General features: G+C 37.8%; 1 long non-coding RNA gene across 6 annotated transcripts in view; it reads left to right on the forward strand.

Moving 5' to 3' along the window:
* LOC141518413 (uncharacterized) overlaps positions 1 to 26,184 on the forward strand; it is a 149,972-nt gene that overhangs the window by 11,440 nt on the left and 112,348 nt on the right. For all 6 annotated transcript variants that reach the window (XR_012477185.1, XR_012477184.1, XR_012477186.1 and 3 more), the window contains exon 3: positions 19,329 to 19,421. This is a non-coding gene — a long non-coding RNA (uncharacterized LOC141518413). The remainder of the gene's footprint in view (positions 1 to 19,328; positions 19,422 to 26,184) is intronic.

Genomic DNA, 26,184 nt, shown 5'->3' on the forward strand with positions numbered 1-26,184 from the left:
TATGGTCAGTCACTATCCAGGTCAGTCTACTTTAAGAAAATTCTATAATAGAGGTAATATTATATAGCAGAAAGGACATGAGAATTGGGAACTTTTATGAGCTCTTCTAATAAAAAGGAAGGAAATAAGCCTTTATTAAACTCTTACTCTGGGTCAGGACTTTGCCCATATCACCTCATTTGAGGCTCACAACAACCCCGGGAAGCAGATGCTATTATTTTCCCCATTTTATCAGTAAAGAAACTGAATTTAAAATAATTTGCCCAGGGTCACCCAGCTAGTAAGTGTCTGAGGCTGGATTTGAATGAAAGTTTTCTTGCCTCTAGACCTAGCAGAATATCTGCTATTCCACCTAGATAGATTTACACCTGGAAGAGTCCTTAGTGGTAAACATCTAGATCAGGGGTGGGGAATCTCTAGTTTCAGGCCTCTACTGCCAAAGCAACCACAGGAAGGACTTGAAATTCAATAAATCTAGGAACCTTTTAAGGCTGAATTAATTAAATGTTTTGCCAATATAGCTTGAGAATGATGTTATAAATATTCAAATAATCTTTGGCAGAAAAAAGTTTCCCCACCCCTGCTGTAGATCATCCTCCTCATTTTCTAGATGAGGGAACTGAGAAGTAGGTGACTTGCCCACAGTCACACAGGTGCTAAGTGGTAGAGCCCAGATTCTAATTCATGTTTTCTATGGATCTATGATCCTATGATTCCTTGAGACTTCAGTTTTCTGTCAAAAGAAATTCTTCAGTGTTGAAATTCTTTTTTGCAAATGGAAACTTAGAAAACAAAGTATAGAGATCACTGTAGTAGTACCTGCCATGGTATACAGAAATATTTTACAGCTTGACCCAGAGGATGAGTGTTTTATAATAAAGAAAAAGAACAAAGATAAAACCCAGTGGGAAAAGCAGCTGAATAGAGGGCTGATTCTCCAGCTGTCTTCAGAGAAGTCACCCTATCCTACTCCCCAAGGACTAAGAAGACAATTGTAGAGTCATCCCTTTTTGCAGCAATGAGTAGAAAGAAATGGATACCCTTGAAGGTGATGGCAGCTTACATTATCAGCCTCTGCTGGAGATCCCTCCAAACCAAGGCAACACTAGTTTTGATACTTGGCGGTTTCACCAGAGGACCTTGGAGAATATGGCTCAGTTTGGGAAACCATAGAGGTGATAGTCCCTGTGCTTCCCTTCAGCCCCTTACTCTGCCTCTTCTCAACATAGAGTAGGAGAAGTTCAGAAAAATCCACAATTAAGATGTTATAAGTAACAGAAGCTAATTTTTCAGTTTTTCATCACTGGTACACAGTAGCTCACTACATGAAGAGCAGTAGGACCCAAGCCATCATTCTTCCTCTTTAAAACCAATCAATCACACCTTATATTCTCCCTTTCTGATTCCTTTCTTATGATGAACACTCTCCAATTATATGCTTTTTTTTTGTTTTTGCTAGGTAATGGGGTTAAAGTCACACAGCTAGGTAATTATTAGTATCTGAGGTCAGATTTGATCTCAGGTCCTCCTGACTCCAGGGCTGCCTGCCTAGCTGTCCCTGCCCCCCCCATTACATTTCTTTAAGCTACTCTACTGAAAATTCAAATTCACCTTCCCTCCTTCAATTAGTACCATTAGTTCAACTAATTACTCCCTTGACTTTAAGATTTGGGGGACTGTGTCCTTGTGGTCTTAAAGAAGCCATAGAGTAGGGATGGTTTCCTTCATTTTATGTGAATTTCCACTGTCAGTCAATCCATAATTCAGTGTCTATTATATACTTTAAATTTTATACTAAACTAATAGGCAAAAGACAACCCCTTCTCTCAAAGAGTTCTTAGTCTAATAAGGAAGGCAAATATTAGGTGCTTAATGAATGTTTATTTATTGATTGATCCCTATTATTCCCTTGAAACCTAGCAATATTCCTAGTTCCTCAGCAATCTCCCCCAGATCCCAAAGCTTGAACTTATAATTTTTGTCCACTAGGGGGTTCTCCTCACCTTTGTTAACTAGGTCCCTTGGCCTATCAGAAAAGAAAGTCAGACCTGGACAAGAGTGATGAAATGGCATGATTGAAGGGGTTGGAGTAAGGACAAAAACAGGTTTAGGAGTGACACAGTAGGGTTAGTAGAAGGGCACAAGACATTATGTTCAGAGAAAGGCATTTTAGAGTTCAGTGTTCCAGAGGTGAAGCAGTTTGGGGCGATGGTGAGGGCTAAGGTGTGACAAACACCTGGATGGGACTGGGGTAGGTTGGAGGGAGATGTCATGGAATTAGGGAGGTTGATGTAATTGGAAGTCAAGAGTTCAAGGGTCTGTCGATGTGAATGTTAGAGTCACCAAAGATGAGAGTACGGTTTATGCTAGAGAGGGAGCCTGGGGGTTAAGTACTCAAAGTCACTGAGAAAGAAGGATCAGGGACTAAGAAATCAGTAGATGAGCATGGCCAGATCTAGGCATGGTCAATAGATGGGGGTGATCTTCAGAGAAGAAGAATTTGCTTAGCAATCTGGTAGGGGTACAAAAGTCAGAATGAGGATCAAAAAATATGCCAACCCCTTCTCCATCCTTAGTGAGCTAGAGAAGGCAGTGAAGGGTGATGGGACTTAAGAAGAAAAAAGATTGGGAAAGGGTAGGGCTGAACTAGATGTCAGAAAGGAGTAGTAGAAGAGATAAAAGGTCTTTACCACAGGGACTCAGTATAAATCATAAGAATTAAGTGAGTAGGAAATCAGAATTTGTTAGCTATAGAGCATGGTCAGTACCAAAATAGGGGAGGGCCAGTGTTAATAGTGGAGAGAGAGGTGAGAAGAAGACCATAATGTCCACTCTGACTAGCCTCATCCTCTTGGAGTAACCAGTAGTGGTCATTCACTGCTCCAGATAGCACTGCACCCACACTTCCCTGAAACAGCAATCCACTCACTCACAGTTGTGTTCTTGTTCTTGAATCCCTTTGGAATTTCTCTAACTTTAATGAGGGAAGTCAAGAAAAGGGAAGGACAAAGCCCAGGTCTCAGTGCTGGTGAATGACAAAAACTGGCTTTACCATGGTCTATCTAAATCCCCTCTCCCTCCCTCCCCTCTCTCCTTCCTTCCTTCCTTCCTTCCTTCTTTCCTTCCTTCCTTCCTTCCTTCCTTCCTTCCTTCCTTCCTTCCTTCCTTCCTTCCTTCCTTCCTTCCTCTTTTGCAATGATTTTCAAGTTTCTTCAGCTTTGTATTGGTGAATTGGATTTGACTGTTTTTGTGACTACCACAGAACAAGGGGAATTTAAAAAATGCTTAATGAACACAAGAAAGCAAGAATGAAGAGACAATATGGTAAAGTGGAAAAAGTAATTTGCTGTGTTACCATGTTAACGTCTTTGAGTCTCAGTTTCTTCATCAGTAAAGTGGGAATAAAACCTGTTTCATAGGGTTATTCTGAGACCTAAATGAGATACCATTCACAAGACACTGCAGAGTACTGGATATTTGAATAATATAAATGTTTGAATATTATAAATACTCAAACTACAAAGGAAGATGCTATCAGAACTGATAGAGGTATACTTAGTATGATTTAATACATATACATGCATACATATGTATATATGTATTTGTGTCAAATGATGACCTTTGGTATAGGGTGGAGGAAGACAGTTCAGAACTTAAAATGTAACTAAACAAAATAAAATTATTATTATTATTAATATTATTATTGACTTTGTGACCTTATTCAAGCTATTTAACTTCTTTGAATCTCAGCTTTCTAATCCATCTATAAAATGAGCATAAATAATACCTGCTCTTTGAGGTAACATAAGGAAAATCTTCTATAAACTTTTAAGGGATGGGTACTAGTCCTGTGATTTCCTTGGTTTGGGGGAGTCCCAGATCAGGATACTTCCTCTGTCTTATGCAAGCTGGCACCTTCTATATACCTTCTGGACTTAGAGCTGAGCAGTGGTTCTCAAACTTTATGGTTTCATGACTCCTTTAGAACCCAAAAGAATTTTTAAGTGAGTTATAAGAATCAGTATTTACCAAATTAGAAATTAAAATTGATGGATTTTTAAAAAATGTTTATGAAATCATTGAAAATGACAATAAACTCACTGCATATAAACATAAATAATACATATTTATGCAAAGAAACCATGTTGTTCCAAATGAAAAAAATTAGTGAGAAGAGTGGTATTTTTTTACATACTTTTTCAAATCTCTTTAATGTCTGGTTTAATAAAAGACAGCTGGATTCTCCTAACTGCTTCTGCATTCAATCTGTTGCTATATGTTGTTTTGGTTGAAGTGTATGAGGAAAATCTGGCTTCACGTAAGCATGTAGTTAGAAAAGGGATGAATGTTTTTAATAGGCAGGTAATGTCAGTATAATTATGAAAATAGTTTTGACCTCATGGACCCACTGAAGGGTCTCAGCAACCCTCAGGGGATTGATGACCACACTTTGAAAACTCCTAGCCTAAAAAATTAAGTGACTTTCCTGGGATCATAGAGGCTCTTGATTCAAGGCTGTCTGGCCCTCAGAGCTAGCTGTATATACTATAGAGCACAGGACCTGGAGACAGAAAGAGCTGAGTCCAAATTCAGCCTCAGGCACTTACTAGGTGTATGACCTTAGTAAAGTCACCTAACCCTGTTGGCCTCAGTTTCCTCAGCAGTAAAATGGGGGTAATCATAGGGCCTGCCTGCCAGAGTTGATGAGATTAAATGAGATATTTGTAAAGCACAGTTCTGCTTAATAAGTGCTTGTTTCCTTCCTCCCCAACCACAAGATCATGCTATCTTTCCTGAGACTTAAAGTGTTCTATCAATATGGGTTCATTGATCTAAAACTGAAAGGGACCCCAAAAGCCATTTGGTTCACACCTTTCCTCAAGTTAGAGATGTGGTGGAATTCCAGGGAAGTTAAATGACTAGCTCATAAGATGTGGGAATGGAACCCGTCTACCACTTCCAAGAGTCTTTGCTATATAGACTTAGCACCATCCCCTTCAAGTTATTATTTATTCAGAGCTCTGTCTGACCCAAAACTTTCTTGGACATCGTTCAGGGCTGGGTCTGATCACTCAAACATTCTCTAGCATGGATGGGCTTTTTTTTTTCCCCCTGGCCACAAAGAAATCATCAAGCATTTGTTCTCCCCCCCCCCCCCAACACACACTGGGTGATTGGCAGCGTCTCCTTCCCTGGACTGAGAGTTCTGAACGTTGCCATCATACAGCAGAGACTATGTTCCGTGATTCATTTTGCAAACACAGATTGGTTTTTGCGTCTATTCCACAATCTGGGCTGCTTCACGTCACACGCATCCTGAGGGACTCAACGACACCATGAATGAGGAATTTGTTTTTGTGAGGGTGGGAGCAGGCCAGCAGATGGGCTCTCTTCCATTTCTGCTGCTCAGCATTCTCATTATGGAACCATGGGGCTCGTCATCTGGGCTGGGTGAGAATGCTATTCTGGGGAGTTGAGTCCAAGGAATGGACAGAGGAAGGAAGTTGCAAGGATTGTAGGGGCTAAAGCGTTGGGGCTGTCCACCCCCTAGAGAGCTTGCTCTGAGACTCAATTTAGGCTCAGCGTCTAAAGACTGGGCCAGACTCCAAGAACCTACTACTCTAGAGCTTCTCACGTGGGTGTTCCTTTCAGCACTACAGATTGCAACCCTCCCATGCCTCTCCATGCTATGTGACTCTCCTCCATGGTCTCCCCTAAGTTTGTATGCAAAGAACAGGCTTCAACCCATTGACTGGGAAATGGTTCAGGGGGCTTCCTTGTATTCTTTAGATAGTATAGGGAGATGCTATTGCATAGTCCTAGGAGAAGTTTAAGGAATTGTTATATGCTAGGCTTACAGAAGACAAAAAATCCTTCAACAGCTTTCCATGGTCTCCTGAATATTGTTTCAGTTCTTCAAGAGGGCAGTCTAGTTCTTATCTAACCTATCTCATTTCTCACATGTGTAGCCAAACTGGACTACTTGCATTTTCCCAACGTGTCCCATATTTTCTTGTCCCTGTACCTTAATTCACTTTCTCCTATTTTTGGAATATCTATCTTCTGTATTAACTAATCTCCACTTTTTTTGATATACTACTTATTAGTCTGTGGTTTACATTAGATATTACTTCTTTCTTGAAACCTTCCATGGTTTCAGCTGGAAGTGATCTCTTCCTCATTTGATATCAAAATCATAAGAGTTGTAATCATAGTATGTATAATGTCCTGTATAAAGCACTTCAAGAGTTGCAGAATAATTTGATGTATTTTTATTCATTTGAACTTTAACAACTTTAGGAAACAGGAACTGCTAGCATTATATTGTTAGTGATATCAATATTTAAGACAATTAAATTTGTAGTTGTATTGTTACTTTAAGATCACCTTGATTTTCAAATATAGCCACCCTCCTTCCCTCCCCAGTTGTCTCTTGAAATAAAATGTAAAACAAGTTGAGAAAAGATCAATTTAGCAAAACTAACCAGAAAATTCAGAGTCTTATAGTTACTTGTTTTGAACTCACTTCTGCAATTTTTTTTTTGATAACAGGGAGTTGCCTTTTTCATCATCTCTTTTCTGGGGTCAAGGTTAGTCATTATATTTACACAATAATTAGTTTGCACTGAGCATGTCACCTGAGTCCCACATGTGCCAAACAGTCCCCTGGAGTTAGTCTCATCTTCTGGCAAGGGGTCATCTTTAAATAGTTGTTAGGGAGCATCTTAACCTGAAATTAGTTTCACCAGAGGATGCAATATTTACCAACTTCTTGCACCCTTGCCATTGCCTCCAAGGCTAGGATTGTGTGATCCCCTACAAACAGTGAAAGAAACCCAAACTAGAAGAGCTGGCTAAACCTATTGCCTCAAACATAGTTTAAAAAAAAAAAAAAACGAGATAGTGAGGAACCAGCATTATCCAGTGAACTATGGAGGGATTCTTGCTCAAGCTCAGAGGAGTAATCATGTTGATGGCTTGATGGAAGGGCACCAGCCCTGTCTCTCTCCCTTCAGAGAGACAATGAATAATACATGTTCAGTGTAACCCAGGTGTGGATGGGAGAACCACCCAGTGCTGAAATACCATATCACAGAGGTGATATGGTCTCTTGTTCTCTGTCTGGACTGGCTCATTCAGTGTAATCCACTGGCAGATGTAGGTTAGAAAAGGACCATCATAGGGCAACTAGGTGGTACAGTGGATAAAGTACTGATCCTGGAGTCAGGAGACCCGGGTTCAAATCTGGTCTCAGAGGCTGAATAATTACCTAGCTGTGTGGCCATGGGCAAGCCACTTAACCCCATTTGCCTTGCAAAAACCTAAAAAAAAAAAAAAGACCATCACTATAAGTTTATCTTCAAACTCTCTCAAGGTCATAAGGTTACACTGTTTTGGAGGAATATACTCTCCCTATTCACCACCTTCGCTTTCAGACCTTGAGTGGTGCAATTTTCATTTACACAACCAGCTTTCCACAATGATGACACATTTAGATCTTAAACATAATCATTTACTTTGCAATAAGGAAAGGACATAATATTATAGTACTCATAAAAAAGAAAATGAATGAATAATGAATAATTAAAGCTTTTTAAAAAATAAATTTAGGCTATAATCTTCCATCAGAGCAAACAGTATCTTTGGGGAAGAATGGGCACACACTAATAGAGAATAACATGAGGGAAGGAAACACATTTCCTCTGGACTTTGATATAATTTTTTGGGGGGGGGTTTGTTTTTGCAAGGCAATTGGGGTTAAGAGGCTTGCCCAAGGCCACACAGCTAGGTAATTATTCAGTGTCTGAAGCCAGATTTGAACTCAGGTACTCCTGACTCCAGGGCCGGTACTCTATCCACTGTACCACCTAGCTGCTCCTACAATTGTTTTGTTCAAGGATATCTGTACCACATGAAGCTGTTAAGTATTTGTTAATATTAATAAGTGTTAACTATTTGTCTTGATCCTTACTGCTCTTGAATTGGGCAAATCTCTTTCCTTCTATTTAAACAAATCACAATTTACAAATTTTTTTTTAAACTTGCAGTCATTCTTAAAAGGGCATTAGAAAAGTGTTAATTGAGCTAGCAGCTTCTGGAGAACTGCAGAGCTCCACAGGCTGGTTGTCTCTAGGCAATACAAACTCAGCTAGTTATTTATCCTCATTGTCCTATCAGAGCATAGCAAAAAGAGCCTCTAAAAATGGACAAGGCATGCCAAGTGAGCCAGGCTTTTACTAACCAGAATTCCCCTTAGCTCATTTAAACCTAGGGATCTTTTCCTACAGCAAAGCAGCAGCAAAACTTGTCTTTCCCCCTTCTTAACCAGAGAGGGCAGAAGGCACTTTTTCATTTCTCTTATACTCTAGGTGACCTTGAAAGGCAGTATCTTCCAAAGCATTTAAATCTTCCATCCATCAGTGACTAACATTTTTGATGCCTTCTTGGCAGTTGACTTCTCCTGTTGCTGATTTCTTTCAGATGATTTCTTCAAACAGTTCTGATTGAACTGCTGTTTGACTGCCCCATTGAGTCTTTCTTCTCTTTCCAGGCATTTTTTCACTATTTTCATTAGCTTAATTCAGAGCCTCCAAGTAACTCAGTGACTTGCCTTATGCTTATGAGATTAAAAAATCACCTGATTTCAATCAATAGCCTTTTTTTAATCATATGATTTTTCATTAATTTTCTTAAAACAGTTGCATGCAGATAAGTGAGGAACCATAAGGTATTACAAGTGTAGTATTTAATCCGTTTTCAAAATAATCCTCCATTTGTGCCTTTGAAAAGTGTATTTCTTCATATTAATTTTTGATCAATTTTCAGTCAATAAAAAGTTTAATGAAAGTTCTTTCTCCATCCTCTTAAATCATTAAACTATTTATATACAAATGAGGCATCACCCTGCATCTTTTACAAGCTGATTTAAACCTCATATTGATATCACAGTTCATTTTCTGTCCCAGACTGCTCAAATACTGTATGCCAACTATGTTTCTTTACATACATATTTTGGCAGTTTTGATTAAACAAAAGTTCTTTCTTTATTCCTTTTAAGAAATTAAATAATTGGTCCAGAAAAGAGGATAATACCTTATATTCTTTTGCAATTGATTGAGTTTTTTTTCCTGTCACAAAAGTTCTTTTTTTTGGTCCATTTCAGCACTAAGCTGCATTATTTGAAAAGTCAGTACCTTCCAAGTGCTTTGCAAATAGTAAGAGTTTGATAAATGCTTGTTAAATATAATCAAACTTATCTCTTCTTCACTTCTAAGAAATGACATTCAGATTCTTAGGCATGATCATATTCCTAGTGCTCATCACGACTTGTAGGTAAGGACAATACCTGCCCCCTTGAGAGCAGGAGAAAATGTACATCCTTATTTTGTGATAGAAGGAGTCACACAGATCCTATAATACGATATGGAGAAGGCTACCTCTCCATATGTGCCAGATCTACATGGACAGAGATGATAGACTGTCAGATTTAAATCTGGGATGGGATTTATAGATTCTCTTATCCAACCACCTCATTGGATGGATAGGAAACAAAGGGAGAGGCTTGATCAAATTTAGACAGCAAAGTTGTAGGATTTGAACCCAGTCTCTCTGACTTGAGATCCCACACTCTTTCCATAACATCACGAGGCCTCTCCTTTGAGCCCTTTTTGGGGGAAGTTGTTAAATGTGTATTTTTTCTTTGTTTAACTTTGGCAAGCTCTGTTCTCTGGCTTAATGATTTCCTTCCGACAGATGATATTCTATTAGGAAACAGAATGCAAATCAGAGTGCAACTTTAAGCCTGAAGTGGGTGGGTTACTATTATGTTACATTATACTTTTGAAAATGCTTCCATGATATTAATTTAGCATCGACCTGCTTATTAAGATTCCATTATTAAAGGAAACAAGTAGTAAAAATCATTAAGAGCATTTTTACAGATTTTTGGTACTGACTTAACTCACTACTTCCCCATTAAACTGGACCTGAAGTGTTCTCATTCAGGAATATCAAGTACAATACTATTTCCTAACAGTTGCTAAACATAGCATTTTTTCTGCCCTCTACAATTTTTTTCTGAAAGAAATATAGATTTGTCGTTGTTGGTGTCTAAGACAAGGAATATAGCCTTATGTATGAACCAGGGCTGTATGATTTCCTCACTCACAATCTAAGTATTTCATATGTGCTTCCTATGTGTCTGCTAAGTGCTGGTAATAATGATGATGATGATGATACCTATTATTCAAATAGCACTTTGTCATTCAAAATATGGATTCATTTTCTCCTAATAGGTGCTATTGCCATCCTTATTTTTATAGTTGAAGGAACTGAGGCAGGTACAAGTTAAGTGACTAGTCCTGGATCACATACCTAATATGTCTCTGAATTTGAATTTAATTTGAATTCAAGGATCTTCTTGATCCCAGGTCTAGGCTCCATCCACTCTGTGGTTTTCAAAGACAGAACAAACAAAAACTATCCTTTCTTTTAAGGAGTTGCCAGCTTGTTGATGTATATATCATGTAAATAAATTTGATAGGTATTGATGAAAGATTACCTTCCTAATAGGTCTTCCATGGAAGTATAGTGGGACCAGAGGACCTGAGTTTAGATATTGACTCTTCCATTTACTTCCTATGATTTAAGTATATGAGGAGACTTGGTTAAATCACTCAACTTCCATGGACTACAGTTTTCTCATATATAAGGTGAGGGTTTTAATTTAAATTTTTTTTTAGTTTTTTTTTGCAAGGCGATGGGGTTAAGTGGCTTGTCCAAGGCCACACAGCTAGGGAATTTTTAAGTGTCTAAGGTTGGATTTGAACTCAGGTACTCCTAACTCCAGGGCTGGTGCTCTATCCACTGAGCCACCTAGCTGCCCCTAGTTTAAATTTCTTCCAAGGGTCCTTCCAGCTCTAAGCCTAAGATCTTATGGCCTCTAGAGCCTTTCTTTCCGTCAAAATATTTCTTGTCATATTGATACCTCCAGAAAGGGGAGATAAATCAAGGCTAGAAGAAAAAAAAGAAAAAGAAAATCAGTCATTAAAACTTTGTTCCCATTTAGTTGACCGGACTGTTTATGGATATGGAAAGAATGTTAGAGAACATTTAGTCTAATTTCTTGGATGAATACAAAGGCTTAGAGGAGTTAATGGCTTGCCCAAGGAGGTAAATGGCAGAGTTGAAATTTGGACCTAGATCCCCTGACTGTAGAACTTGGGATTGCTTCTATAATATATTACTTCTTTCATTCTTTTTTTCCCCTATAATCTTTTTTGGTCTCCTTTCTTAGTTAATTGTTTACTCTATTTTAACCAATCCCTTTGAAAACCTAGGCCATCTAATCACCATTCTCCCTCCCTCCTCCAATCCACTGTTATTCTCAGTTAGAGAGAATTCTCTGGGCAAAGCATGGGCTAACACTTTTTGAAGGTAGAATCCCAGAACTTAATGTCCAAGGCAAGAGGGAAGGAGAGCCATCAATCTCTCTAGGGTCATGGAAGCAGTGAGGAATACCCTAGCCTGGGAGGTAGGAGGCCTGGATTCAAATTCTAGCTCAATGTTTGCTAACCCATGTGATGGTGGACAAGTTTCTTAACTCCCATAAGTCTCAGATTCTTCATTTATAAAATGGAAATTATACTTATACTGTCTATTTCATGAGGTTGTTTTGAGGGAAGTACTTTGTAAATTTTGAAATGTTAGGTCAAGTCATGCTTCAGAGATATTGTGAGTTCAGTAGCAGACCACTGCAATAAAGAGTCACATGAATCATAAAAATGTTATGTTTATTCTATACTATTGTCTGTGAAGTGTTCAATAATATTATGTCTAGAAAACTATATATTCCTTAATTTAAAAATACTTTATTACTAAAAATGCTGATCATCATATAAACCTTCAACAAGTCCTAATCTTTCTTTGGTAGAGGGTCTTGCCTCAATGTTGATGTCTGCTGACTGCTCTTGGTGGTGATTTAATAGTTGTGGTTGTGGTTGACTGTGACAATTTCTTAAAATAAGCTTGCAATAAAGTTTTCCACATCAATGGACTCTTCCTTTCACTACACTTAGGAAAATTAATTTTAATATTGTTGTGTCTCAGGGAATAGTGAGGCCTGAGGAGAAGGAAAGAGATTAAGTTTACCATCTTAGATGGATGCAATTTTGTGACTCCCCAAAACAATTACAATAGAAATATCAAAGATTGTTGATCATAGATCCATAATAGATATAATAATAATAATAATAATAATAATAATAATAATAATAATAATAGAAAAAGCCCTGGAACATATCAAGAATTACCAGTATGTGGCAGTGATGCAATATTAGAAAAATGATGCTGATAGACCTATTGACAAATCTTCAATGTGTAAAAAATATGAGATCAGCCAAGCCCAATAAAAAGAGGTAAGCCTATGTGACTTATTGTTTGGGATAGAGTGAATTGGACACATTGAAATTTGAAGGAGGGGAATTACAGAGAGTTGGGCTGGCTAAGTTGAGTTTATGGAGAAGAGAAGTCACTGGGGTCCAGTGGAAAGAGGGCTAGATTTGGAATTAGAGTAGCAGAGTTTAAATACTCTCTATGACCTTGAGCAGATGGTTTAAACTCCCTAGACTTCTATCTCCTCACCTGTGGAAGGTGGAGTATTGGCCTCATTAACTTTGGGCATCCCTTCCAGCTTTAAATATGCTTGGAACTAGGTCAGTGTTGTATTTTCCATTAGGTGATAAATTTTGGCTTCATCTGTCAATGATTCAAGTGAAACACCTCTATTTCTCTCCACTGGATTTAGGAAGAGTCAACAAGTGTTTATTAGGCACCTGTACTTATAGTCGAGGATACAAAGAAAGACAAAAAAGTCCTTGCTCTTAAGGGCCTCCTAGTCTAATGTGCAGGATAATATGTAAGGAATAATGTACAAATAAACTGTATACAGTATGAATTGGAAAGAATAATCAGAGGGAAGCTAGACTTCTGGGGAATGGGAAAGGCTTCCTATGGAAGGTGGGGTTTTATTTATAATTTGAAGGAATCCAGGGAATCGGGAGATGAAAATGAGGAGGAAGAGAGTTCCAGGTATGGGAGACAATAATGAAAAGTTGGAGTTAGAAGTATTCTGCTCAAGGAACACCAAGGACATCAGTGTCACTGACTCACAGAGTATATATATGGGGGCTAGAGGGATATGCAATTTAAGAAGATTGGAAAGATAGGAAAAGGCCAGCTATGAAGGCCTTTAAAAGCCAAACAGAGGGTTTTCTATTTCATTCTGGATGTAATAGGAGGCCATTGAAGTTGATTGAATTAGGGTGTATGACACAGTTCAGGCTTGCATATAAAGTATATCAATTTGACAGCTTAGTGGAGGCTGGATTGGAATGAGGGGACACTTGAAGAAGGCTGAAACAATAGCAGGCTATTAGGGAAGTGCAGGTGTGAGGTGATGAGGATTTGTACTAGGGTGGTGACAGAATCAAAAGAGAAAAGGAGAGAAAAAGAGAAAGAATAAGGAGTCAAGGATGACATCTAGGTTTTGAGTCTGGGTGTCTCCCGTCAATAATAGGCAAATTAGGAAAAGAGTATTTTGGTAAAAAAATGATGAATTTTTGTTTTGGACCAGAGTTTAAAATGACTATCAGGCATCTAGTTTGAAATGTCCAGTTGGTATTTCATTTGGAGATACAAGAATAGAGGGCAGGAGAGAATTAGGATTAGAAAAATAGATCTGAAAATTATCTATATTGAGATGATAAATTAATGGGAGTTTATGAGGTCACCAAGTAAAAAAACATTGAGGAAAAAAGAGGGAAAAGGCTTGGGAAATAGCCTTAGGGACCTCCCATGATTACTGGGCATGACATGGATGAAGATCCTGCATAGGAGACCGAGACAGAGTCCTCTGACAGGTAGGAGAAGATCTAAGAGACAATAGTGTCAGAAAAACATAGTGAGAGAATCAAGGAGAAGAGTAATTTTTGATAACAAGGTACAGAATCAATAAAATAATCAACAAGTATTTATTATGCTTACTACGTGCTGGGCACTGGGAGATAGATACAAAAATGATCCTTTAGGATTGGTCTTACATTTAACCAGAGCATAGGATTCTGTCTGAGGAAGGTCAAAGGTGTGGATTAGTTGTTCTTTGGATAGACACAGGATACCAGGCACCTGGGAAGGGGCAGTGCATGCTCTTGGGGCAAGAGGAGGTTATAGATAAATTTGCAGTGCCTCACAACCTAGTCTTGTTTTTTTTTTAATAAATTAATTTTTTTCAACTACATGTAAAGAGTTTTCAACAATCATTTTAAGTACTGCATTTTTCTCCCTCCCTCACTTTCCTCCTCCCAGCAATATAATTTAGGTTATACATGTAATATTATTCAAGCATATTTCCATATTAATCATGTTGTGAAAAAAGAGAATAAGAAAGGAAAAAACCATGAAAGGGAAAAGTCGTAAAATATAAAACCAACTTTAAAAATTGAAAATAGTAAGCTTTGGTCTTCATTCAGACTTCATAGTTCCTTCTCTAGATATGGATGGTAATTTCCATCACAAGTCCTTTAGAATTATCTTGGATTATTGTACTGCTGAGATGAGCAAGTCCATCATAGGTGATCATCACACAGTGTTACTGTTAATGTGCACAATGTTCTTCTGGTTCTACTCACTTCACTTAGCATCAGTTCATGTAAATTTTCTGAAGTCCCTCCTCTCATACTTTCTTACAGAAATAGTACTCCAGCCATTCCCCAATGGATGGGCATCCCCTCAATTTCCAATTCTTTGCCTTTCCAAAAAGAACTGCTTTATCCTTTCTTATGATCTCTACGGGATACAGCTCTAGTAGTGATAGTGCTAATTCAAAGGGTATGCACAGTTTTGTCACTCTTTGGGCATGGTTCCAAATTGTTCTCCAGAAAAGTTGGATCAGTTCTCAACTCCTTCAACAATGCATTAGTGTCCCAGTTTTCCCACATCCCCTCCTACATTGGTCATTATTCTTTTTTGTCATATTAGCCAATCTGGTAGGTATAAGGTGGTACCTCAGAATTATTTTAATTTGCATTTCTCTAATCAGTAATGATTTAGAACATTTTTCCATATGACTATAGATAGCTTTAATTTCTTCATCTCAAAACTGCTTAGTCATATCCTTTGATCATTTATTAATTGAAGAATGAATGCCTGTCCTATTTATTCTGCTAGTCATAATCAACCATCCATAGACTTTATTACATCAGATTGCAGTGCTGGTTGAAAAATATATAACTAGAGTTTTACCATCCTGGGGAAAAAACTCTCAACCATTATTGATTTAAGGTGATTCAGATAGTCCCATCAAGGCCCCCTCTCCTGGATAAGATAGGTACAGTCAGGTGTGGAGAGGATTCAGTAGAGCTGGCTCATCATATGCACATTAGTTTGATTTTGCCCAAATGGCTTTCCTATCTCTTCACACACATATGTATAAATATGTATGTATATGTATATATCTAAATATATCTATATATATGTTATATTGTTTGGTTGTTTCAGCCATGAATGACTTTTCATAACCCCATTTGGAATTTTATTGGCAAAGATGCAACAGTGGTTTGCTGTTAGGGACTATTGTGTATAGGAGCACTGTAAATTATCTTCACCTGGTGTCCTTGAGCACCAGAACCTTATCTTAGTGCCTCAGGAGTGGGAGTGGATTCCAGAAAGGGACTCAACAGTTTGCCATTTTTTTTTCTTCAGCTCATTTTGCAGATAAGAAACTGAAGCAAACCAATTAGTTGAATGACTTGCCCAAGGTCACGCAGTTAGTAGATGTCTGAGATCAGATGTGAATTCAGAAAGATGGACTCATCTGTAATCACCTCCTTGTTTTTCTCTGGCCTATCCCTGCCTTTTATTCTTTCTTTTTCTCTCTTAAAACATGTTTTTCTGATTCCTTTTGTCTTTACGTTACAGTCATTTCACCTAAACCTCCCCTAACCAGACAGAACCTTCCCTTGTGACAAAGGAATTAAGTAAAAACAACCCATACAAGTACCATATCTGATACACACAAAAATTTGTCTTAGTAGTCCCTCTGTCTTTATGACATGAGATGGGGGGGTATGTTTCATCTACTGTTCTAAGGAATCTTTGTTTTTTTAATTGTTTTTAGTTTGACTTTTTTTTTTTTTTTAGATTTTTGCAAGGCAATGGGGTTAAGTGATTTGCCCTCGGCCACACAGCTAGGTAATTATATTAAGTGTCTAAGGTGGGATTTGAACTCAACTACTCCTGGCTCCAGGGCCGGTGCTCTATCCACTGCACCACCTAGGTGCCCCTTTGGCTCATTTTTGATATTCATTTCATTTACAAAATTGTGGTCATTGTGTATATTGTTACTGGATGAATCCCTTGATCCGGGTCATTGGATCATAAGTTTAGAGCTAAAAGGGTCTTCAGAGGTAATTGAGTTTAGCCCTCTCAATTTCCAGATAAGGAAACTGAAGTCCAGAGGTTAAATAGCTTTCCCACTGTCCCAATGGATGGGAACTCAGGTTTCCTGATTCCAAATCCATCTCTCTTTCCACAGGGCCACACCCAACAGACTACACATGACTACACATGAATTCACATTTTTTCTGCCACAACTTTATTGATCTGTACCTGTTTTATTTACATTTATTTGCTATCACAAAGAGGGCTGGCCGCAGAGTATTTTGCTGTGTATTGGACTTCTGTTTCTGACTTGGACCTTCTTGGAGTATTTGCCTAATAATAGGATTTCTAGGTCAAAGGATGAGGACACTTCAGTCACTTATCTTGTGGACCTCTGCCCAATTGTATCAATGCATAGTATCCTAAAGTGCCTATGTTACCACAGCTTCTCCAGCTTCTGATATTCCCATTTTCATTTATCTGACATTTTACACATGTGAAAACTCAGCATCTCACATTTCTCTCTTACTAATTTGCTTCATGTTTTCAGGTAGTGATTAACAGTTTTCAGTTCTTCCATTGAAAATGATGTGATAGGGGTGGCTAGGTGGCGCCGTGGATAGAGCACTGGCCCTGGAGTCAGGAGTAGCTGAGTTCAAATCCGACCTCAGACACTTAATAATTTACCTAGCTCTGTGGCCTTGGGCAAGTCACTTAACCCCATTGCCTTGCAAAAACTAAAAAAAAAAAATGGTGTGATTTATATCCTTTGAACACTTACCATATGGAGCAATGGCTCTTGGCATTGTTATGTCAATAATCTATACATTTTGAATTTCAGACTTTATTAATGATATTTAATGCAAATATTTTTCCCTACACAACTGTTTCTTTTCTGATTCTAGCTTCTTTGATTTTGCGTGGCAGCCTTTAAAATTTTTTATGTAGTAAAAATTGTCATTATGATCTTTTTTATCCCTTATTTGGTTCAGCAATTCTCCCTGTAGCCATGGTTGTCAAAGGTTGACCTGGATTTCTTTAAGAATTACTAAGACAAGATGAAGACACTTTTTCAACCAATTAATCTACCAGTCATAGTGAATGACAGAGCCATAACTAGGACATTTTGCACCTGGAGCAATTACTGGTCCATGTTGGGTGCTGCAGTCCCTAGGCTCACTGTGGGGAAGGGACCCTGGAGCAACTTCCAGGTTTGATACTGCTGAAAGATTAGTTCTTGCTGGAGGAGTGTCTGTGTGGTGGGGGTGAATAGTATACTGAATAGCACCCTAGTTGTGGTTGTGGTTAACAGTCATTCTGTGAGAGTGCTGTCCTTGGCACCTGCCAAGTTACAGATCTGATGTTCATTAGTGGTGTTTACTTAGGTTAGAACTAAGGGGCGGGATGCTCCCTACTTCTCTTTTGAAAAAACTATTGTCACTTATACACCCTTAATTAGGGTTTCCAGAGGGGGTGGCTGAATTGCTATTATTTTGCCTTCCCTCCCTCGGGGAATGGGGTGGGTGGTGGTGGTGGTGGGGATACTTTCCTTTTTCTATCAACAATTGGTCTCATTTCTGCATTAAGAGGGTGGAAACTTGGTTCATCCCTACCTTTCCTTGAGGCAACCACTCGGTGGCTCACCCATTAACAAGGCTGTTTGATCTTAACATGGGAGGCAGTGTCCTGGCTCCTTTCTTCTTGTCTTCTGAGTTGCCGACCAAATCCAGAAGAGTCCTCCTGTGCCAATGCCCTACTTTTCTAACTCTCCCTCTGGAAAATCAGGTGGGGCAGAGAGAGGGGGATGGCCTCTTGTTTGGGTTAAGTTTTTAGCTTGAGGTTAACTGTTGAAAGATTCACAGAAAGAAGTCAGGGATGGGAGATGGTTTGCTTAATACCCAGTGCCTGACATGAATTTAGGATTAAAATGGTGATTATAGTGACACATGCATTGTTTGCATTCTGGCAACAAACTATAGAACTCTTCTTGCTGTGCTAGAGGGCCTAATAGAGGGTCTTCTCATCAGTTCCAAGTTCCCACTGCCTGAAAAAATTGTCAAGGAATGGGGGTGGCTAGGTGGCACAGTGGATAAAGCACCAGCCCTGGAGTCAGGAGTACCTGGGTTCAAATCCAGTCTCAGACACTTAATAATTACCTAGCTTTGTGGCCTTGGACAATCCACTTAGCCCCATTTGCCTTGCAAAAACCTAAAAAAAAAAGATTGTAAGGAATGTTCTGGGTCTTAGAGAACTAAAAAGGAAGAAGGAATCTTCTATGGGAACTATGGAGGTGGATGCAGTACAAATGTTGCTAATTGATTATTTAAATGGTGTTTATTCTTTGTTAAATTCTTGTTGAATGATTTATTACTAGCAAGGAATCAATGGGGAAGGAAGGGTTAGGGGGAAAGTGACTGTTTCAAAAATGAAAGGCCCAAATAAAACTTAAAATGAAATAAAATGCCTGCTCATGTCGATCACCTAATGGCTCTATACCCTTTGTTATGTCATTTCTCTCATATATATATATGTATGTATGTATATATATATATGCATATACATATATATGTAAGCTATGTATATATCCTCCTCTCATCTCTCTCATTTTTTACCTTTATTTTTACCTACTGCATTCTTCCCTTACATATCACCACAATGGAAATAGTAGAAAAGTTATCAGTGGAACATTTTCTATGAAACTGGACATTTGCTTTGACTTTTGACTGAATCAACATATACTTTCACTGGGATGACAGAACTCATAGTTTTCTTCTCAGCCCTCATGAGTGGGAGGTTGTGTTGAAGATGATTGGTAACAGAGTCAGGAGGAGTCACCTGCTCTGAGATCTATGAAATTAATAAGGAAAAAGATTCTCTTTTTCTCTTTCCAGTCCTTTTCTGGTTGCACACTCTTGGTCTTCAAGTAAGAAGAGGATTTCCTTGCTGCCTCTCCTGAGAAACATCTGGAATATGCACTTACCTAGGTGAGCTTGAGTCTCTGGATTCTTTCTTTCTCTTTCTTTCTTTCTTTCTTTCTTTCTTTCTTTCTTTCTTTCTTTCTTTCTTTCTTTCTCTCTCTCTCTCTCTCTTCCTTCCTTCCTTCCTTCTCCTCCTTCCTCCTCCTTTCTTATTCTTGTTTCTTGCTGCTCCTTTCTCCTCCTGGTTTCTTATTGTTTCTTCCTCTTCCTTCTTTCTTTTTCTTGTTTCTTCTTCTTCACGGACCAGCAAATATAGATGCTGAAAAATGGTCTAGTTGGTTGAGAATCATAAAGTTCTGAAGTAAGATGAACACCAATCAAAGGGAGGCAGACTTCTCAGAGAAGAAAATTACCTCTGCTTAGATTATACTGTAACTAATGAAAATCCAAACTACCCATTAGTTGGCTAGGAGATCTGGACCTCATGTGTTTCTTTATTTGTACAGTTACTAGCTGGTGCAGTGGATAGAGCACTGGCCTTGGAATCAGGAGGATGGAAGTTTGAATCCAGCCTCAGACACTTGATGCTTACTAGCTGTGTGACCTTGGGCAAGTCACTTCACCCTGACTGCCTCACATCCAGAGCCCTCTCCAGTCATCCTGATTCCCATCAAGCCACTAGACCCAGATGACTCTGGAGGAGAAAGTGAGACTGGTGACTTAGCACAGCACCCCTCACTCAAATCCTATTCACTTGCTTGTTATAACATCACCTCTCTATAACATGGTCTTTATGAATGAAGGACAAATATGAGTAGTGTGACTGATTAAGTATATTTACCTTTATTTTTTTGGTGATTGGCCAGTACCATAACAAGGGTATTGGTATATTTGAGATCTTGGGATCCTTTGATGTCTTAAGTATTTATTGTAGTAGAGTATATATGTTGACCTATACCTGATAGTCACTCTTTGTACAATGAGTATATTTTCTCTAAGAGATCCCATTACATACATTTTGAGAGAGGGGGATTTTAGACATGAAATATATCTGAACTTTGTTTTATGTATATATCAGCAAGCCAGAGAAAGAGAAATCTGGTCCTCTTTTAGGAAGTTACCCTCAGATGAATCCATTTGAGTTTAGAGAACTCCTTCCCTATCAGCTGATTTCTCCCATCATCCTCCTCCTCAGGAAAAGCTCATTACTAGGGATCTTATTATCTCAAAGATTGTTTCCAGCTTTGAAATTCATAACAAATCATTTCCTCAGTTGCCTCTTTCCCCTTTGATTGGAGGGTTGAAGCACAGAACAAAACACTCCTCCCAAAGTCTTCCTTTTAAAAGGACCCAGAAGTTCAGCCAACTCTTCATTTACCACCTCCTTTTCTGCCAGCTTCTCCACTTGGTTTCAATTCCATTAGCATCATGCCCTCTATCCAATATATTCTGACTCCCCTCTATTCCACCCATTTTCAGCTTTCTTCTCTATGTTGTCTTCCCTGCTTAGATTGCAAGCTCCTAGCTATCCCCATCATTGTTTAAGTAAACAGTTTAACTGGATTTAAAAAAGGTAATAAAATGGTAACACTAAACATGCCTAATTCAGAAGGGAAAATCATTTAAATTTCTTCCAACTCTATAGGATGGAACCTTATTCTCTGGTTCTTTCTGCTTCGGGGGTTGAAAAAAAGTTCAAAGATATAATGCAGACCTCTCATTTTTGGCCATGATCAGTGGAAGAAAGTATCATTCTTATACTCTACAACAGAGACACTTGGATGCCTGTCATTGCACTAATGTCTATGAGAACCTTGATACCTCCTTGTGGTTTGCCTCCTTCTCAATGCTGCTCACTCTGCTCCTCAATGACTTCTTTGGTCATGGAATGGAAAGCTTCTTCACTGGCCACAGTTTAAGGTGCATGTACACTTGTACACACACACTACGATCTCGTCTCTTCATTTCTCATGGGTTATTTGCATCATGAAGGTCTCAAACCCATATGTTAGTGTAACTTGTTTGGACACCTGAACAATTTACTTTCATATAATGTTAAGCCCAATATCTCCTGGGAGATGAAGGGTAAAAACGCTCCAGTTCTATATGCACATACTTACCATTATAGAGCAATGATAGGGCAGTTAGATGGCACAGTGGGAGAGCACTGACTCTGAAGTCAGGAGGATTTGTATCCAAATCCAGCTTCAGACACTTACTAGCTCTATGACCTTGAGCAAGTCACTTCACCTGACTGCCTCCCATCCAAGGCCATCTCCAGTGGTCTTGATCCATAATTGGCCAGATGGCTCCAGTGGAGAAAGTGAGGCTGGTGACTTAGCCCAGCATCCCCCAACTCAAATCCAATTCATGTCCTTGTCATAACAACACCTCCCTGATGTATGATCTTCTTCTAAAACAAAGGACAAACATTGTCACAGAGGGGACTAACTAAAATAGAAAATGACTATTATCATTGACACTTCTTGAAGAAATGAAAGTAATAAAAAAAATTCCCAGAATAAGAAGTTAAATTAATGTAAAAACAATCCCCCAAAGTATTCAGAAAACTGTCTTTACCAAGCAGAGACACATAGTGACCAAGGGCACCTCTGGTTTAGAATACAAGCTCATTTGTAAAAATCACAGGAAAGGATGACAGTTGTTACAAGTACTATTGACTCAAAAAATGGAGAAAAGCAATAGAGGGGAAAATGAGTCTATGGAAAACTTGGTGTCTAAAGTCGTAGAGGTGCAATTACAAAATACTCTCTTGAAATAAAGGAAAATGGATAATTGAGGGATATTCAGCTCATGATTAACTACATGATATAAAAATGAAATAAAAATAGATGTTCCAAAAATGATATTGCCTTAATTTATAGATTTACTGCTGTGTCAATAAAACTTATAAGAGTCTATTTTGAAGAACCACGAAAAATAATTTAAAAATTCATTTGCAGGAACCAAAGATCTCAAGTGAAATAATGACAACAAATAGAAATGATGGCAGAAACATCACTTTCAGGCCTTCAACTTTATTTTATTTTATTTTTTTTAGGTTTTTGCAAGACAAATGGGGTTAAGTGGCTTGCCCAAGGCCACATAGCTAGGTAATTATTAAGTGTCTGAGACTGGATTTGAACCCAGGTACTCCTGACTCCAGGGCTGGTGCTTTATCCACTGCGCCACCTAGCTGCCCCTATTTTATTTTTTTAGAAAGATTTTATTTGTTTTGAGTTGTACAATTTCCCCCCATTCTTGCTTCCCCCCCCCCCCATAGAAGGCATTCTGTTAGTCTTTACATTGTTTCTATACTATACATTGATCTCAGTTAAATATGATGACAGAGAAATCATATCCTTAAGGAAGAAAAGTAAGAGATCTCAGAATTACATAATAAGTTAACTTTTTTTTCTGAATTGAAGGTCATAGCCTTTGGTCTTTGTTTAAACTCCACAATTCTTTCCCTGGATACAGATGATATTATCCATTGCAGATAGCCCAAAATTGTCCCTGGTTTGGAATGAGCAAGTCCATCAAGGTTGATCATCACCCCCATGTTGCTGTTAGGGTGTACAATATTTTTCTGGTTCTGCTCATCTTGCTCAGCATCAGTTCATGCAAATCCTTCCAGGCTTCCCTGAATTCCCGTCCTTCCTGGTTTCTAATAGAACAATAGTGTTCCATGACATACATATACCACAGTTTGTTAAGCCATTCCCCAATTGAAGGACATTCACTTAATTTCCAATACTTGCCACCACAAACAGGGCTGCTATAAATATTTTTGTACAAGTGAAGTTTTTATCCTTTTTTTCATAATCTCTTCAGAGTATAGACCCAGGAGTGGTATTGCTAGATCAAAGGGTATGCACATTTGTGTTGCCCTTTGGGCATAATTCCAGAAAGGTTGGATGAGTTCACAGCTCCACCAACAATGTATTAGTGTCCCAGATTTCCCACATCCCTTCCAACATTGATCATTGTCCTTTCTGGTCACATTGGCCAGTCTGAGAGATGTGAGGTGGTATCTCAGAGATAATTTGTATTTCTCTAATCAGTAATGATGTAGAGCAATTTTTATATGACTATAGATAGCTTTGATTTTTTCATCTGCAAATTGCCTCTGCATATCCTTTGAACTTTTGTCAATTGGGGAATGGCTTTTTTTTTTTTAATATAAATTTGACTTAGTTCTCTATATATTTTAGAAAGGAGTCCTCTGTCAGAAATACTAGTTGTAAAAATTGTTTCCCAATTTACCACATTTCTTTTGATCTTGATTACAGTGGTTTTGTTTATGCAAAAGCTTTTTTAATTTAATGTAATCAAAATTATCCAGTGTATTTTCAATGATGTTCTCCATCTCTTCCTTGGTCATAAACTACTTGTCTTTCCATAGATCTAACAGGTAAACTATTCCTTTTTCTTCTGATTTGCTAATAATATTGTCTTTTATGTCTAAATCCTCCACCCATTTGGATCTTATCTTGGTATGGGGTGTGAGATGTTGGTCTAATCTAAGTTTCTTCCATACTAACTTCCAATTTTCCCAGCAGTTTTTATCAGAGGAGAGTTTTTATCCCAGTAGCTGGACTCTGGGTTTATCAAACAGCAGATTACTATAATAATTTCCTGCTATTGCACCTAGTCTATTCCACTGATCCACCACTCTATTTCTTAGCCAATACCAGACTGTTTTGATGACTGATGCTTTATAATATAATTTTATATGTGATAAGGCTAAGCCACTTTCTTTTGTACTTTTTTTAATTGAATTCCTAGAAATTCTTGACTTTTTATTTCTCCATATAAATTTACTTACTTTTTCTAACTCATTAAAGTAATTTTTTGGAATTTTGATTGGTAGGGTACTAAACAAGTAGTTTAGTTTTGGTAGAATTGTCATTTTTATTATATTAGTTCGACCTATTCATGAATAGTTCTTCAACTTTATTTTAAAGTAGCAGTCGTCAGAATTATTTTATATTTTCAATAAAATAGATTGGTGGAACAAACTAGATGAACAGTAGTGTCTGATAAACCCAATAACATATATTACTTGAGGAAGGTCTTCCCATTCTATAAGAAATCCTGAGAAAGTAGGTTGGTAGAAAATCAAATTCTCTGTAAATACTAGCTGTTATTGTTATATATTCTATATCACATTAAATTTCATATGAATATATCATCTAAATGCAAAGAGTCACATGTGTGGCAGGGAGGGGTGGCTGTTGAGATTAAGTGACTTGCCAAGAGTCATAGAAGTAGTTTCTGAGGCTGGATTTGAATTCAGGTCTTCCTCACTCTAGGACTGATCCTCTATACACTGCACCTTCTAGCAACCTGCACAGTTTTTTTTTTTTAAAGAAGAGAATGAATAACAATACTTTTCACAACTATGTTTAGGGGAGAATTCATTAAATTAGGGATAAAAATAATTTATAAAGGATTAAACTACATAAAATTTAAAAAAAAACCTTTGCCCAAACAAAATCATTGTATCTAGGATAAGGGTAATTATTAATTTTGATAAATCTGCATTGATTATCCCTGATCAAAATCTGATATCCAAAATATCTAGAAAATACAATTATATGACCATTTCCCAAAAGACAAATAATAAAAGGAAGTGAACTGTTTTCAAAAGAAAAAATTGCATGAATTCAGCAAATATATGAAAGATTGCTCCAAATCACTACCAATTAGAGAAATACAGATTAAAATAAGAAAGCTTTTTACTCATCAAGAGAGAAAAGATGACAAAAGCCAAAAGAGAGTTGATATTGGAAGAGCTATGGGAAGGCAAACAAATAGTATGCTGTTGATGGAACTGTGAATTTGTTTAACAATTCTGGAAAGCAATTTGGAATTATGTATGTAAGAAAAATTACTAACTTGTTTATATTGTTTGATCTGGAAATCCTACTCCAGGATTTATACCCCAAGGAGGTCAAAAATGGAAAGGTCCCACATATTTATGAATAAGCTACATTTTTTTTGTGGTAGAAAAAAAACTGGAAACAAAGCAGTTGCCCAACAATTAGGGAATGGTTGAACAAATTGTGGCATAGGTCTGTAATGGAATATTTTACTGTAAGAAATGACAAATGACTAAAGAGAATGGAAAGACATTTGAACTGATATGTTGTGAAGAACAAGAAAAGCAGTATATACTACATTAATATAAATAAAAAGGATACTAAACTGAAGCCGAAAATTGTGTAATTATAATTATTTGTTTGGAGAAAAGGGATAGTAAAGAGATGAGGAACAATATTGACCTCGGAGACGTGAAGAGATTTTGGTAGCAAAATATCATATACAGGGAGCCGCTAGGTGGTGCAGTGGATAGAGCACTGGCCCTGGAGTCAGGAGGACCTGAGTTAAAATCTGGCCTCAGACATTTAATAATTACCTAGCTGTGTGACTTTAGCCAAGTCTAACCCCACTGCCTTGCAAAAAGAAAAAAAAACATATGCATTGTCAAGCTGTTAGATATAGTCACTGTGGACTGATTTTGATTTTTTTTCCCCAATTTGATTACAAGAGAAGACTCATTGTGAAAAGGAAGCTACATCCCAAAAGATTTTAATGTCAAAACAAAAACAAAATAAAACTTTGTAAAAAGAAAACAACATAAGTCCCAACTAAATCAGAATATCCTGAGAGTATTTATAGATGAAGCTGGAAATAACAATTAGATGTGAAATGGAAGAGATCAGCCAGCTTTTCTCTAGTAATCTATTCTTTTCATATTTTTTTATTGTTTTTTGAATTTTACAATTTTTCCCCAATCTTGCTTCCATCCCCCATGCCCCACAGA

Source organism: Macrotis lagotis, chromosome 3, assembly GCF_037893015.1.
Source record: "Macrotis lagotis isolate mMagLag1 chromosome 3, bilby.v1.9.chrom.fasta, whole genome shotgun sequence".
NCBI lineage: Eukaryota > Metazoa > Chordata > Mammalia > Peramelemorphia > Peramelidae > Macrotis > Macrotis lagotis.